This window comes from Talpa occidentalis, unplaced genomic scaffold (genome assembly GCF_014898055.3).
Source record: "Talpa occidentalis isolate TD23 unplaced genomic scaffold, MPIMG_talOcc4v2.1 talOcc4.8, whole genome shotgun sequence".
Lineage (NCBI taxonomy): Eukaryota > Metazoa > Chordata > Mammalia > Eulipotyphla > Talpidae > Talpa > Talpa occidentalis.
This window is the reverse complement of record NW_023605194.1, coordinates 109135989-109151765: the sequence shown is the minus strand read 5'-3', so window position 1 is coordinate 109151765 and position 15777 is coordinate 109135989. Positions and strand designations below refer to the sequence as shown.

General features: G+C 41.0%; 1 long non-coding RNA gene across 3 annotated transcripts in view; it reads right to left on the bottom strand.

Moving 5' to 3' along the window:
- Positions 1–15777, bottom strand: part of LOC119234541 (uncharacterized) — a 77905-nt gene that overhangs the window by 58113 nt on the left and 4015 nt on the right. For all 3 annotated transcript variants that reach the window (XR_005122644.2, XR_008550118.1, XR_005122643.2), the window contains exon 2: positions 7175–7287. This is a non-coding gene — a long non-coding RNA (uncharacterized LOC119234541). The remainder of the gene's footprint in view (positions 1–7174; positions 7288–15777) is intronic.

The following is a 15777-nucleotide window of genomic DNA, read 5'->3' as shown; positions in this document are numbered from 1 at the left end:
GTGGCCACTTCACCATGACAACTGGTCACTGACAGCAATGCTACAATGTCTCTCAATTTCAAGGAGCTAACATGGAGAAAAGATGTGCAGCTTAGAATCAGCAGATCACAGCATCCTCTACTCACAAGCTGTTCAGGGGCAGCAAACTCAAAGACCCAAAGGGCCGATGAAATCACTTACATTCATCAGTCCAGCTCTATGTAAGGAACACGGGCACTCCATGTCAATATTTCTTGTCTTGCTTTTAACAGAGATGCGCATAACAGAGGAATATTGCACCCCAATATAGCGTTGGGCTACACGGCAGGGCAGGGCAGGAGGAATGTGCATGCCATCTACAGGGGCAAGTGTCACACAATTCAGGTCCAAGTTTACCCCCGCCAGCAATCTGGAAGACTTTGGAAACAGTATTGCCCAATTGTTTGATTTTTCAACAGTAGCTGGATTTTTATGGGAAAGCTCTTATTTTTTTATGTTTTGGCAACTAATTCTGAATGTTGAAAACACCACACCCACACCACACAAAACAAATATGTGTGCCACGTTTGATTCTTAGTTCGCCAATTTGTGGTCTGTGCAAGGTACACCACTGTAGGTTAGCCACCTTACAAGCATGGCCATGTGTCCCATGGGTAGATTTAATCAAAAGGGATTGGCATGATGGAAAGGTGAGCCTATCAAGGCAACATCTTTTTCATGAAGCATCAAGGCATATTGGATAACTGTGGAAATATTGAATCAGAAAGTCTCTCAGTCAGTTCATGTGGAGGTTTTTCTTGTAAATAGCCACGGGTAATAGAACCAACTCACTAAAGGATTTCAAGGCTTGGAATTGAGAAGAAGCAATTTTTCAGAAAGTAAAACGAGTTGTTTTTTAATCCTATGCTTTCTTCCAAGAGGAGAATGGCCGCCCTGGGTCGCCATCTTTCTTGGTGCCCTTGAACCTGGTGCCTTACTGAACCAGCTGACATGATATCAGGGGCGTCCCAGCTTTCTAGGGGTCCTGTGAGGAGGAAGCCCAGACAAGGGGGTCCAGAGGAACTGAAAGGAAAGGATCTAGTGACCATTTGAGGATGCCCTTCACCTTGTCCCAGCTTCCTATGCTTAGAAAAGATAGCCTAGTTTTTTCTCTTGGAGAAGGGACAAGGGAGGACCAAGACCAGTGACTCTGAATCAGAGCAATGCATTCATCTCTGGTTTAAAGTCTTAGAGTCAGCCAAGATGCTGAATCCTGACTATATCTACCTCCATAATAAAATTCAAATCATGACATCTTCTAAACAGCCCTTGATTTTCTGAGACTGACTGGATCTTCCCATCTGTAAAATGAACAGACACGTTTTCTCAATCTGTGTCCTCAAAAACATTAGAGACTCAGGCAACGTGTTTAAAGAGGGGGATCTGGTTTTATATGATTTTCATGTGGTCTTAAAGGTAAAGGTTTCACTGAATTGGAAAACGTAACACCTAAATAAGATGTGGTATTTGAAAAATATTGGGTGGGCAATGTAAGATCTGCACAAGGCCTCGCCAAGCCTTGTGATTATAAACCCTCTCCAGCTTGCACATACATTTTAATACTGTTCTCACAAAGAAAAATACAGATATTTTCAGATTAAATAATAACTCCAATTTTGACCCAAAATATAATCAATTCAAAAATTCTGATAAGGTCAAGTCTGCATTTCTTTTTGAAAGGAACCTTTCTTTTTTCAGATTTTGCAAAATATTACAGCAAAGAGATGAGCCTGGGAAAAGCAGCTCACACTAGGACAAAGGAGACGCTGTGTCTAATCACCATGAACTATCCATTTCCTGATCAAGTCACACAAACAGGTAAAGAAAACTGAGATTATTTTCGGCATGTAAAGGTGCCAAGCCATTATCTTCGGGAAATGCAAAAAATTGAGGTTAAAATAAATTCCATTCTGCTGACCAGGCATAAATGTAACTAACCGCTTCCTACACACACTCAGTGAATTCCCCCCTCCGATGCCTAGAATGTCCCCCAGCCCATCCGTCCCCACCTCTCTAAACCACATCCTACATGGCTGCAAGCTGAGTTCATTTCCAGTCTCTGCTGTCTGTCACTCACCTCCCGCACAGAGCACCTATAATCCATCTGAACATCCATATGTATAACTTTCCTCACATACTCCCACAGTTTGGGACTCTTATCACCCCCAAGACTTTTTGCACGTATGTTGGAAGGTCATCAATACAATATATTGAAGAATTCAAAATATTAACAGAATAGTTTTTGTGTCGATGGGCAAGAACTACTGCCACACAGAGAAGGATGATACAGGTTCAAAACACTTGGAGAAAAAACTGGAAACAGCCCAGTTACTCGCACAGCAGCAGGACACTAGGCTGCACCATCAACTCACGGTCATGTTTAGGAGTCTTGGCTTCAGAGTAGTATTTTTCTCTGTTTTTCAAAGTAATGAGGATTAAATTACTTTTTTAATGAAAAAACAAACATGCCAGGAGAATGCACGCGCTTGGAGTTTCTGTGTCAGGGGAACGCCAGGGGGCCGTGGTTATACCATGAATTAGAGGCCCACGTAATTGCCAGTTTAGAAGACATCATTTGACTGCAAAAGTTCCTTTTTGGTAGTTCACAGATGAAAAGTCAGAGGCCCTTCTGTGGGATTCCTCCTGGGCGTTCCTCTTAATAAATTCCATTCTGCGGACAACAGTGTTGCACCGCTGCTGCTACCAGAGGATCTTTCACAAGCAAACGGAGCCACTTTGTTTCCTAGTGCATATGTACCCCGATTAGGATCCCTGAGAGTAAAAACTGTGGCAATTATTTTAGCGGTCTCTAAACACTTTCATGTTTTAAGCGATGGGCTGGATTAGGTCTTGAAAGATCCAATCTAGTAAAAAAATAAAGTCTACTAGTAACTTGAGGAAAGGCCCCAGAACATTCTGTCCTCTGGCAAGTGACTGACCTGGATCTGATGACAAGCCACTAGCCAGAGTTTCCAGGGATCGAGGGACAGTCTGTGGCTGATCCTGCTTTAAACCTGTGTGTGTGTATTTTTTGAAGAGAGTACATTTTTCTTGAGACAGCCAAAGAAGGTAGGATAGTACATCCTTTTTTTTTTTCTTTTTTTTTTTTTTTAAGGGCACAGACACTGGGCCTCCCTGGTGGCGCAAAGGTTTAAGCACAGCACTGAAGAGCTATTCTCAGCCTCTGCAGCACGAGTTTGATTCCCAGCCAACCTGGGAGCTCCCCACATAGCACAGCAGACCTCTCCAGTCTCGCCCGCTGCTCCCCTCAGCAGTGTATTTCGTCAGTCTGCCTGTTCTGTTCCCCCTTCTCTCTGGTGAATCATCTCACTCCCCCACACCTCTGGCCTGTACCCCAGTTCTTGTGTGCATAAATAAATAAATCTTTAAAAGGAAATGAAGGGCACAGACACTTCAAAAGTTTTGCCTGAAGGATTAATCTACAACAACACATTCCACCTTCATATTTCTATGGTAAAAATACACATAAATTATTCCAAACTCCTTTTCTTACTTCTGTCTTGTTACTACTTAAAGTCACCAAAAATGTGCAGTTGATCAACATAAAATTCCAATTTAATCTCATTTATAGTTCTTTGCTACATGACAGAGTTCTACCTAATTGGATATATTCACCACCATGCTGTGGAGTTGCTGAAAATATTTTATCTTCTGGATTAAAAGAACAGCCTTTCCCAAGCCCTTTCTCTTTCTCTTATTTTTTCCTGCCTTGGATGCAGATGTGACAGTCAGAGCCACAGCAGCTACATTGCAAGTATGAGAGAACAGCCAAGAGAAATGCCATAATCTTGGATCTAACATTTTAAGGTGCCGAAATAAATTTTTAAAAAATCATCAGTTTCCTTTATTTATTTAAGTCAATGTGGTTGTATTTTTCTGTAGGTAAAAGCATTTTATCTCTTATAACCTATTTATTGCCAAATGCAATTATTGTGATTTATTACTTCATTTGTTTTTTTTTCTTAGTTGGGTCCTATTGCACTGTTTTTAGAGCCATATGTGAACACAGGTCCACTTTGCAGACATTCTATTAAACTAGTTGTATTAAACTAGTATTTACTAGTGTGTGTGCCTCAGAACACACATTTGATGATATATGACACCAAAAACAAACAAACAAACAACACAGAGGGTTGCGGCAGAAATAGGGAGGGTTTTGTGATCAAACATATTTGAAAAACTGACTCCTCTGCCCCCTTCTAGAACTTCACAATATATATATAAATCTATTGCAGGCTTTAAAACAGTAGAAATACTATGCTATAGAAATCTGTGTAACGTGCAGATGCTTCTTAATCTCAGTCCCTTGTCTCTGCTGTCCACCTTTCAGAATTAGTGCTTTTAGGACCTTACATGGGAGACACCATACTGCGTTCACCTGTAATTGTTTTAAAAATGATATTGTATATTTTCATATTTTCAAATGACCCATAGGTTGTGAACAATTTTCCTGAAACTCCCAGGGAATTCAACTCAACCCATATGTCCACGCACACCAAACAAAGGCAGGGAGTAATGACATTAGAGTTATGCTGACGAGTTATGCATTCCCCATTTTCTTTGGCTCTAAGAAGCTGCTGCTGATACTCGCAGCCAACCTGTATGTGCATTTCTGGAAAGAGACAACTCTTTCTGGAATAAATGCTTGAAATGTGACATCTAACTGGTCTCTGCTGTGCCTCTCTGTGAGGACAGTCCCTGTGATTCTGTGAAATCAACAATCCTTGCTTATCTGTGATGTATTTGGTTTGTCATGTGCTCTTAAGGTCCTTTACCTTGAATGCAGAATTTACCTTCCCTTTAGAGATAATTTGGCTTTCTAACAGCACATTTGATGTGCTGCAGGAGATATAGTTTGTAATCAGTGACACTGCACCCACCCCCAAACATCCTTTTCCGAAATGACTTAGTCTGTGCCCTGAACCCAGCTGGAGAGCCCAGGGTGTGTTCTTTTTCCCTGCTCTCCTCACACTGTCTCGGTTTTTGAGCCAGAATAATTTAAGCACTAGGGTCTTGTCGGATTTTGCAACCATGCACAATCTTACAAAGTCTAGGCGTTTTGCCAGAAATCTAAACTTTGTTGAACTATGTTAAAAGGTTAAGCATTTCACAGAGTTTGGGTTCCCCACCCCACTGCACTCCAGACTCTGCCCGGTTCTTAAATGTCTGTTTTATCAAGAAATGGAATAACTAATAACGTGCTGGAGAGAACATTTTCTACCACCACACTGTAACCATAGGAGTGCTTAACCCCCCAAACAAAGGTTCATCATATTTCTTTCCTTAATAGCAAGAGCTGAGGACACAGAGTGAATTTAGTCTGTTTTAAGATGAAACATGAGAAGTTTGCCATACAACACAACTTTCATAAAGAGGTTCTTAGTAATTGCTTGTAGTGATTTCTATGTTAACCAAAAGTGTTTTCCTAAAATGAACTTCAAGGACTAGAAATAATCACATCCTCTCCCAGTCTATAAGAAATGTTTTTTTTTTTTTTTTTTTTTTTTTTTTTTTTTTTTTTTTTTTATAGAGGCATGCTTTATTTATTTGTTTGCTGGTTTGTTTTGTTTTGTTTTTGTTTATACATGCACTGGGTACAGTCAGAAGCGCGGGAGGGTGAGAGAATTCACCAGAGCCAGAGCGGGGAGCAGACCAGGCAGAAGGACCGAAGTACACTGCTGAGGGGAGCAGCGGGCGGCAGGAGAGGTCTGCGCGCCATGTGGGACCCTCCTCTGGTGGCCGGGGAGCAGCCAGGGATCGAACCGGCGCCGCAGAGGCCGCGGGCAGCTTCGCAACCCAGCGCTCAACCGCTGCGCCACCGGGGAGGCCCCTCTCCCAGTCTAGAGGGAAATATGAAAAAAACTGGCTCCCAGGCCCCCGGTCTTGAAGACCTTCTTGTACTTATTTCCTGGAACGTCAGATGCCTGTTTACTCGTGGGCAGAATCCTTCCCAGGTTCTCAAGGCCACAGACAATGGCGAGAGGTGGGAAAGGAAGCGAAAGTCTAGAGGCCGCTCTGGATTTATTCTGCTCCCTCCATTCCATCCATGCCCCACCTTGATTACGAGCTGTCCAAATGCCAAAAAATAGATGACTGGATCAAGAAGATGTGGTACATATATACCATGGACTATTACTCAGCATTCAAAAAAGATAAACACATGCAATTTGCAGCAACATGGATGGCGCTGGAAGGGATCATGCTCAGCAAAATAAGCCAGAAAGAAAAAGAAAAATACCGGATGGTCTCACTCACAGCAGGAATCTAGAAAACCTAAATAAGGGACCAGGAAAAAGACTAATTCTAATAAAGTAAAAATCAAAATCAACAAGCAACTATAAACCAGAGACACACTACGGGGTGGGGGGGTGGAGGAGGGAGTAGGATCAGAACAAAGGCGGTGGGAATTGTACAGCGACTATAACCAAGATGAAAATGCATACATTGTGCAAAAGTGAAAAATGATGCAAAAAATATATAAAATTACAAAAAAATAATTTAAAAAAAGAGCTGTTCCGATTGCTGCTAAAATGTGTCCCGGGCTGGCTTGTTATCGCCATCCCTGTGGCCAACCACCCTCTTGCACACTGGTCCCCTGGCTGCCCCTCTTCTTCCCTCTGCTCCAGCCTCCCCCAGCAGCCAGGCCTCCGGGTCTTCAGAACCTGAGAATCAAGACAAGTTCTCTTCCTGCTTTATAAGGCCTTTCTTCAACCCCTTCCCTCTTAGGCCTCCAATTCGTCTCCCTTTATATTCCTGCCTCTCAGGTCCTCAGTGCCTTCCTGTCAGTGTGGGGAACCCCCACTCTCTGTGTGGCTGCCTCCCCCGACACCTTTCATTAGCGTGAGCTGAAGTCCTCTGCTCAGGCAGCCTCCCCAGCCTCCCCCCCAAACCCTCTGTCATTGTCATCAGATCCCCTTTTTACATACACTAACTATGTGGCACTCTCTCTACCTGGCATTTTCTCTACCTCATTATTAATCACCTGTCTTCAGAGTCCCTCCGTGGTCACGCACTGAAATTTAGAGTTCACTGCATCTCTCTAGCCTCTGTAACAGTGCTTAAGATGCAGGAAGGGCAAAAGAAATACGTAAAGCATGAATATGAGCAGAAAAAGAATTAAAACTTGGACATTTACCTCCCCTTCGGTGGCTCAGCTCCAGGAAGATGTGACAAGACCAGAGGGCAGGTGAGTTAGGTAGAGCGAGTCAGGCCTGGACGGCCTGGTGGAGCATCAGGTGTGCCATGAGCCTGTGGAACCAAACAGGAAATAGTCAGTGACGTAAACAGTGCCATCAGCTCACTGTTGGGGCCAGGAACATCTCTATGTGGCTGTTTGCCTCTTTGACACATTTGTGTAGTTTGAGCTTCTACTTTTCAAGACAATCTCCTGAGATGACATTTCCTTAGGCAAAAAAAATAAATAAATAAACCACTTTTAGTTAACGAATTAAGGTCAATTACAGGCTTACTCTCCGCTAGGCACTCCCTTATCAGAAGTTTATGATGCTGGGAACTGAATCAAGTAACATGGTGGCCTTCTTCCCGCAAACGTACTTGACTCATTTAGAAAGGCTGAAAATTACATCTGTGAGGAAGACCAGAGCCAGCGTTCCCGCTGGAAAAGTGCTGGTCCAACCTCTGGCTCCTCAGCTGGGTTCCATGTGCCCCCGGGTTATGAGGAAAAGCATCACCAGAGTGGGGGTGACCTTGCATCTGTGGAGGTGTGCCAGGGACTGCCACCTGCTCTGGGCCAGCAGACCTGGGAGCTGAGCTTCTTTCAGTCTTAGGCAATTTCGCTGTCATGAGCAGTCAGTGGGATAGGAAGGAAAACAGGCAAGGACCCTGGGTGGGCAGCAGGTTTTGTGAACTTCAGGAGAAAGCAGAAAATGGCAGGTTTAGTGATAAAAGAAAAAGCAAGGAAGTTACTTGGCTTCAATTTCATAAGTAACAGAACCAATATGAGGCAACGTCTTTCTGATACTTGTGCTTCTGCCCAAGCAGACAGAATTGAGCCTGAATCTAAGAGTTTCTCATTAAAATGCTGTCCTACCATCGACCATGTAATAGGACTGTGAAATTACAGAGTGGTAATAATGACAAGCAGCTAAATATCCCGCAATCTCATAAGAGAAAGGGTACGATAAGAAAAGAACAGCATGGAAAGGACCCTTCCAGACCCGGATCAAGAGACCACTACTCTCACTCATTGTTTATTCGGCAAGTATTTATAGGGCCGTGCTTTGTGCATTGTGAACACAAGATGAGTGAATTGCATATCTTGAAATTAGATTTCAGGGAAATGTGAGCTAGAGCGACTCATGTGTAAGCTGCCAGCACCTGGCGCAGGGCTGTCGGGTCCAGAAGGGACTCTGGGTAGGCAGGGAAAACAGGAGGATGTTGAAACCCTAAATCTGCTCTGGTAAGAGTAATAAACTCTTGTTTTCTTTCCATTATTACTCCATCACGGTTCAGTAAATGCTGTTAAAAAGTAGAACTTATTTTCCCCCTTTTCTGAATAGGTACTTTCATTCCTCACAGTAAGGAAAAAAACCCCTAAATATATTTGCAAAATATTATTTAAGCAATGTCTCTTCCAACTCTCCATCCTCATCAGCTTCACGTCTCTCCCATTATAGCAACAATCACTAATATTATTGTGCAAAATAGGAAGTCCTGACCACCAATTTTGATACAGTTTAGCTGCATTTGAATTATTTGGTTTTTCTGAACATAGGCTCATTTTTTTAACTTAAAAAGATTTAACCATAATTTTTTTTTTTTGCTAGCATTATATCATCCGCCCCCCTTTTAAAGTGAACCATTCATTCATTCATTAACAAACATTCATCAAGTGCATCTTCTCTATTCAAACGAATAAACTAGGAAGAGAAAGAGACTCTGCCCCTCCCTGAGAAGCTGAAATCCTAGTAACCCAAGACAACAGGGAATCCCATGACAAAGGGTAAGTACTATACCACAAGGGCACATTACTGGAGGTCTTGGAGGGGAAGTTCAAAAAACTTTCTAAGGGAAATAACATCCAAACTGAAACACAATGGATGAGAAGAATGTATCCAAGCAAAGAAGTAAGGAAAGATTGTTCTAATCAGAACTAGATATTTGCAAAATTCCCGGGATGAGCTACACATTCCAGAAATTACAAGTATGTAATTACGTATATTGGTGGGGGGGGGGGGCTATGGGTTGGTGTGGGTGGAAAGGTTGGGGATACAGAGGTAGAATATGTGGATGATCCTCAGTCTCCCAAAGAGGTAAGCAGGAGAGAAGTTGTGAAGGATGTCAGAAATGATATTAAATATTTTAAATTTTATTTGAGGGAGTGGGAGTCTCTGGAGGTTTTGAAGTGGGGGAGCTGTGAAGGTAGATTTGTTTTAGAACAGTGATCCTGACTTCAGACTGAAAAACAGATTTCAGGGAAACATGGATGATAGTGTAAGAGGAACAGTGAGTATGAGCCAGTGGGTGGTGCTCATAGCCAACTCAACAGGAGAAGGCAGGGCCTCCCAAACTCCACCCCCTCATCAGGGGCTGAGGGGGAAAAATGGCTGCAAGCTTTTGACATTTTAGTTTTCTTAACCATTTGGAAGTTAGTTACTGAACTGATGCCTACTGCCCATGGATGCTTAAGTGTATATTTCCTCTAAACAAGAATATTCTATATAATCACAAATATCCCTCAGGGCAGGAAATTAACAGTGATCCTTTATGATAATGCTACCACCTAATTTTCAGATTCTGTTCAAGTTTTGCCTATTTTCCCAAGAACATTCTCTACAACCTGAAGATTCAGTGTGTAATCACGTATGTGGTTGCTGTATCCCTTAGTCTCATCAATCTTTCCTTGACTAGCCAAACACTTTAGAAAATTGCAGACCAGTTACTTCATCATGTGTCCCTCCATTTGGCTTCATTTGATGTTGCTTCTTGATTAGAGTCAGATGGCGCAATTCTAGCAAGAACATTTCAGAAGTGCTAATATGTTCTTCTCACTTAATTCTATTAGATGACAAGTGATTTCTAGTCAGCCCATTCCTGCTGATGTTGACCTTGGTCTCTTGGGGGAAGTGGTGTCTGTAAGGATACTCCACTGTCTCCCCTTCTTAGAAACTAATGACTTTGTAGGAGAACCTTGAAACTTATATAAGTACCCTGATCTTCAAATTTTCAATTTATTCATGAATTTATAGCTAAATGGATTTCCATTTTCATTTAATGGCTTCTAATCCATTACTATCCTATTTTAATGGTCAAATTGCCCCACATTTGGCAAGAGATGCCTACTTAGCTGACTTCTGTTTCCTTTTGACATTCTTTCAATGTGTCCTTGCTTTTTGGCACAAAATGCCCTGTCCAGTGTTTTCCCTGCCTTTCCCCTGACATTAGTCATTTCTTCAAGGAGTCCTGGTTCCTTTGCATGGAAAATCATAGTTAAAAGCCAGGATTTGAGTGCTTGATGTGCTCACTGCTCATTGAAATGTCGCTGTTCCGACTGCCTACTGGGTCACCCTACCCTTGGGCTCACTGCTTGTCCAGCTTGAGCTGCTTTTCTTCCTCTGAATATGCCTCCTCCTTCCCTGAAGAGGCTGAATCCCCACCCAAGCCCCCTCACTTGGTAGGTCTTTGACACCCATCTTCACCCTGCTTGGGCTCTGGGCCACTGCCACCTGCCCCAACTCACAAACGCCTCCGATGCCATCTTTGCTCTGTTCCATCAATGGCTGAAGAATGAATTTTTCCAGGAAGGAAGAAGACTATGAAAGGCCTTTAATGTAGACAGTGAAGGGCATCAAGATGTCTACAGACTCGTGACCTATCATTTTTTAGTCTTAATGTGTATTACTATCTAGTTTTTATCATTGATCTGAATCACTAATTTACATGACATGAATAAAATTCAAGTGAGTTCAGTGGATACCCATAAGACATAAAACTAGTCTTTTCAGTAATTCTAAGGGTAGATTTATTTTATGTGATCTCTATCTCCCAGGAACGGATGGAGACAGAGAGGACCAACCGCAGTGTCTTTGCCAATATCAAGAAGGTGGTGGGTGGTCTAGAAAGTTTTCAAGACCTGCGGGTCTCTAACAATTGCTTCACAATTAATAGAAAACCATGCAAAGTCCACCTTTCCACTGTAATCTCCAAGGCTTTTAGGAAAATCTGGCTTCAGTCACAATAGAACCAACTCTTGGGGTGACAGTCACTGCCTGGCAAGTACTGATATCAGCTCAGAAGACAGATGGCATTTGCGGTATTTTTGATTACACCAGAAGACAATGTACAAATACGAACTTGAAATAAGAACCCATCCAATTCACTGCCGGTTTTTGTTCAGAAACTTGCTATGTGTCATTTGCTTTGCAAGCAAGTTTTTCTATACAGTTTTATTTTAGTACAGTTGATGAAAAACTCATTATTTAGGTCTACACATTTGTAGGAATATATTTACTTTTGTCATCAAACAAACTCACTATTTATCCATATGAACAGATGTACTAATAATTTCTATATCTTACCTTTCTTTTATATCATCATGAATGTTCTCAATAATAACTTGTAAAAAGCAAAACTGTTGATTTGATTATGTCCTTTTGCGTAACAGTATTGCTGAATTCAGTTTTTCCCTCTGAGGGCTTTTTCCTATTGTTAAATCTATGTCTGTCATTTCTTAAAACCAGTGCATTGTTCGCCCTATTTCTGCATGCTGTTCCATTTAAAATTAGTTCTTTCGAAATTCAACAGTAGTCAAACCAGAATGTCATTTTCCTTCTGGAATATGGACAAGGTAATTTCTCTTCCCAAATATGAATGGAAAAAAATTCATTATTTCTCCCTGATATTAACCTATATAAATTTTATAGCCTTCTCTTTTTTTCTAGTAAGTCTGAAATAGTCATTTTAGCAGCCCGTGTTGCTTGGATTTATTTTTCAGAAGTTCATTATTTTATAAAAATATATAAGTACACCAAACTCAAAAGATTTTGCAAAATAATGTACAATACAGATTTTAATAAAACCATCATACTGTAGGTTTTATATAATTTATTAGTTTTGCTAATGAGTTCCCCTTTTACCAATATAATGGTGTGAAAGATGACGCCCATGTGTGTCGATCAATTTCCAACCTTGTTAAAAATTCTTTTGATCCTTTTTTCTATCTTATCTTCTTTTTCTTCATATCTTTAAACACACTCTTTTTTCTATTAATAGATATGCAGGATTCAGGAGTAATTTTTTCTTTTCTGCTTGCATTACAAAATGAAAATGAGTGTGTTCTCCTCCTTGAGTGTGGTTTATGATTTAATAATGCCACAGTTCTTGATCTTGTCAGAATTCTTATCTCTGCAAGCATATTTTGAGACCATCCATCCCAGGCACATCTTATCCATGTGGGTATAAAAATGAACAGGGCATCTGCCTCTCAGCACCATAAACGAGAAATGCAAAATCCACCTCTTTGCCATACTTCTTACTCCATGGAAGCTTTTCCTTTGGTTAGCTCCTATAAATTTATATTTCATTCAGAGTGCTTGAACACCTTGCCCACCCAATCTAATCATTGACTCTCTCTATTTTTTTAGTGAATTGCCCTGAAAAGCTGCCTTTCATTTATAATGCAATATGTATAAACATTTTCACAACCTAAAATAGAATATAATTAACTTCTGCCTATAGTTTTTACAATCAAAGGCTTTTGGATGCTGTGATAGTCTAGGAGAAAGAATAATTTAAAGCAAAAGTTACCCTATTTTTAAGTCTTGGAAATGTTTTATCATATTTGGTATAAAGCAGCTGGAGGAGGGTACTGTCACCCAAATCATTGAAAATATATCCTTCTAGTTGATAAACTCAGATGAATCAACATCCCATCAGGAAAGAAATCTCTGGTCTACAATTAAATTCTTGATGAGATTGACACTTGCCATTTGCAGTAATGGCTTAAACATTTTGCCCCTTGATGCTACTATGTGTTGCTTAAGGTGTACAGAGAAAGCATGCTATTTAGGAGCTGAAACTAATTTTTAACTTTGCATAATACACATGTCCAGCTTGTTGAACTGCTGACTTAACTCCATCTTTTAAAGATGGAGTGAGAAGGTACAAATGCAGAAAGGTCGAGTTATGCTAATAAGCACCATTTAGTCAGCTGCTTGACACTCATTGGACTTGATAACCAAATTGCAGCCCAGGCAGTAAACTCTGCTGTATGGTGTGGCTTTTCAATCCACGATGTATGCAAAAATTGCTCCCAGGCCACTGTACCTTCAAGCTGTATTCAGATGGCTGCTGACCCATGATGTGTGACATTGAGGCAGCCCCAGAGGATGAAAGAAAGGGGTGCCGGGCCCCTTAGCAATGGCTCTGCCATGGGTCAAAGGATGTACCCAGCCAGAGCAGTGATCCTATGACGATTTGGGCAGGGTGTGGGATGAAAGGAAGAAGGAAGGACTGGAAAGGAGTTTAAAAAGGCAGAAGTGCATTAAATTTCAATAGTGAGCATAAATGATACACCAGAGGAGAAACCAGTATTCCCAGTTGTCATAAAGCTACCTATACGGGGACAAGGTAGTGATGGGTGGAAATGGGAACAGGGAAGATGCTTTCACTTATACTAAGAGCACCCCAACATTGCCTGGGAAATCAGAAAATTGACTTTTAGTCGTTGGTATGATTTTATAGTCTAAATTAAATTTGAAAAATAGTGACAAATGAGGAAATTAATAATTTGACCAAACTTTCATATTAATTATAATCCACAGAAGGACTAGGGGCATGAACACAGCTAGAGGTTCCCAAAACTCGTAGCTGTCTCAGCACACCCCCCTCCCCAACATTCTTGGTTAGAAAGAATTAACCTCCTCAGAGCCAAGTTGTAAACTTCATATATACATACACACACGTTAGTATATATGTATATGTGTATATGTTCCTTTATATGCATAGGAATTCCTATATACGTGTATCTATGTGTATATTCCTATGCATGTGTAGCTTCCTGGATGTGTATGAGCTAAGAACCTTTCTTGTGTGGTTCTGTTCCAAGGCTATTTACATATGTCATGTTAAGCACAGCTAGTAATAGTAAGATCTAGATGGTAAATGATGCTGAACAGTATCTTCCAGCGTATCTAAATAGCAGGAGAAGTTTGGTGTTCCAACAAGAGCAGAAATTGTGAGACATAGACAAGCTGGTATTTTACACTGAGATATGCAGGGCTTAGCAGGGATTCAGGAGACAAACTTGCTGAAGATGCTAGGAAGCCAGGAGGGTTTCTGATTTAGCAAGTATTTTCTGCTTCTGACTCATTTTTGCAAGCCTTTTACCAAAAAATGTTTCAATAATGGTTCCAACAAACTTCTGGTTTTTTAAAATGTTTCATGTTTAAATGACTGTGAGAATGTGGCATATTAAATTCCTCTCTTGAGATTCAACATATGTGAGCAAAATATAAAGGTTATGCTATGTACCACAGTTATTGAGAATGTGTACAAAATACTTTCACTTATTGGAGTCTATTAAGATCCAGTAGTTGACCATAAAAATTTCTGAAACACCGTTCCGCAATATGCAATTTTTAAAACCAGATATATTTTTCCATTCATTTGCTTACCCATTCTTTTCTGAGGCCATAGTATTTTTTTTGAGTTTTACTATCTGCCAGAGTAATCCTCCTGGCCATTGCTTTAGTTCTTTAAAACATTTTAACTTTTACTCGTCTTTTTAGTTTTCTAAACTAATATGAGGATTTTTTTTTCAATTAAAAGAACAGTTTGAGGGCCTCCCTGGTGGTGCAGTGGGTTGAGCACAGTGCTGTGAGGCCATCCGCAGCCGCTGCAGTGCAGTTTCTATTCCTGGCCGGCCAGGGCGATACCCACATGGCTCGACAGACCTCTCCTGTCACGCCCGCTGCTCCCCTCAGCAGTGCTTTCGGTCCTTCTGCCTGTTCTGCTCCCTGCTCTGTCTCTGGTGAATCTCTCACCCTCCCACACCTCTGGCCTGTACCCCAGCTATTGTATAAATAAAAAATAAATCTTTAAAAAAAAAAGCAGTTTGAGTTTTTACTTCAAATAGGAAGAACTGATGTATTTATTTGAATAAATTTACTCCCAGAGAACGGAGCATGTTTTTGTTTGTTTTCATCACCATTTACACAAAATTGCTCAGCTAATGTTTCACTTTTTCCTCTTGTGGGATTCATCTCATTTTTGGTGTTTTGAGATAGGTACAATTTTTAGTTTCAGCTAATAGAGTAGAAGCAATAGAAAACCCTACTGATTTTTCCCATATTCATTCTATCCTAGCCTATATTACACTACAATATCTGAACTATTGGAGTTTTTTAGATGATTTCCTAAATTAACATATTACCTGGCAAAAAAAGTCATTTTGTGCTTTTATATTATTGGCAGACTCTCTGTTTCTGCTTTGTAGATGGATTGGTTTTAAATATAAATATTAGTGGTCATAGCAGCCATTCTTATCCAATTTTTTAAAAAGATTTATTTATTTATGCAAGAACCGGGGTACAGGTCAGATGCGCAGGAGGGTGAGAGGATTCACCAGAGACAGAGTGGGGAACAGAACAGGCAGACTGACTGAAATACACTGCTGAGGGGAGCAGGGAGTGAGACAGGAGAGGTCTGCTGCACCATGTGGGACCCTCGCCGGCCAGCTGGGATTGAACAGGCACTGCAGAGGCTGTGGACAGCTTCACA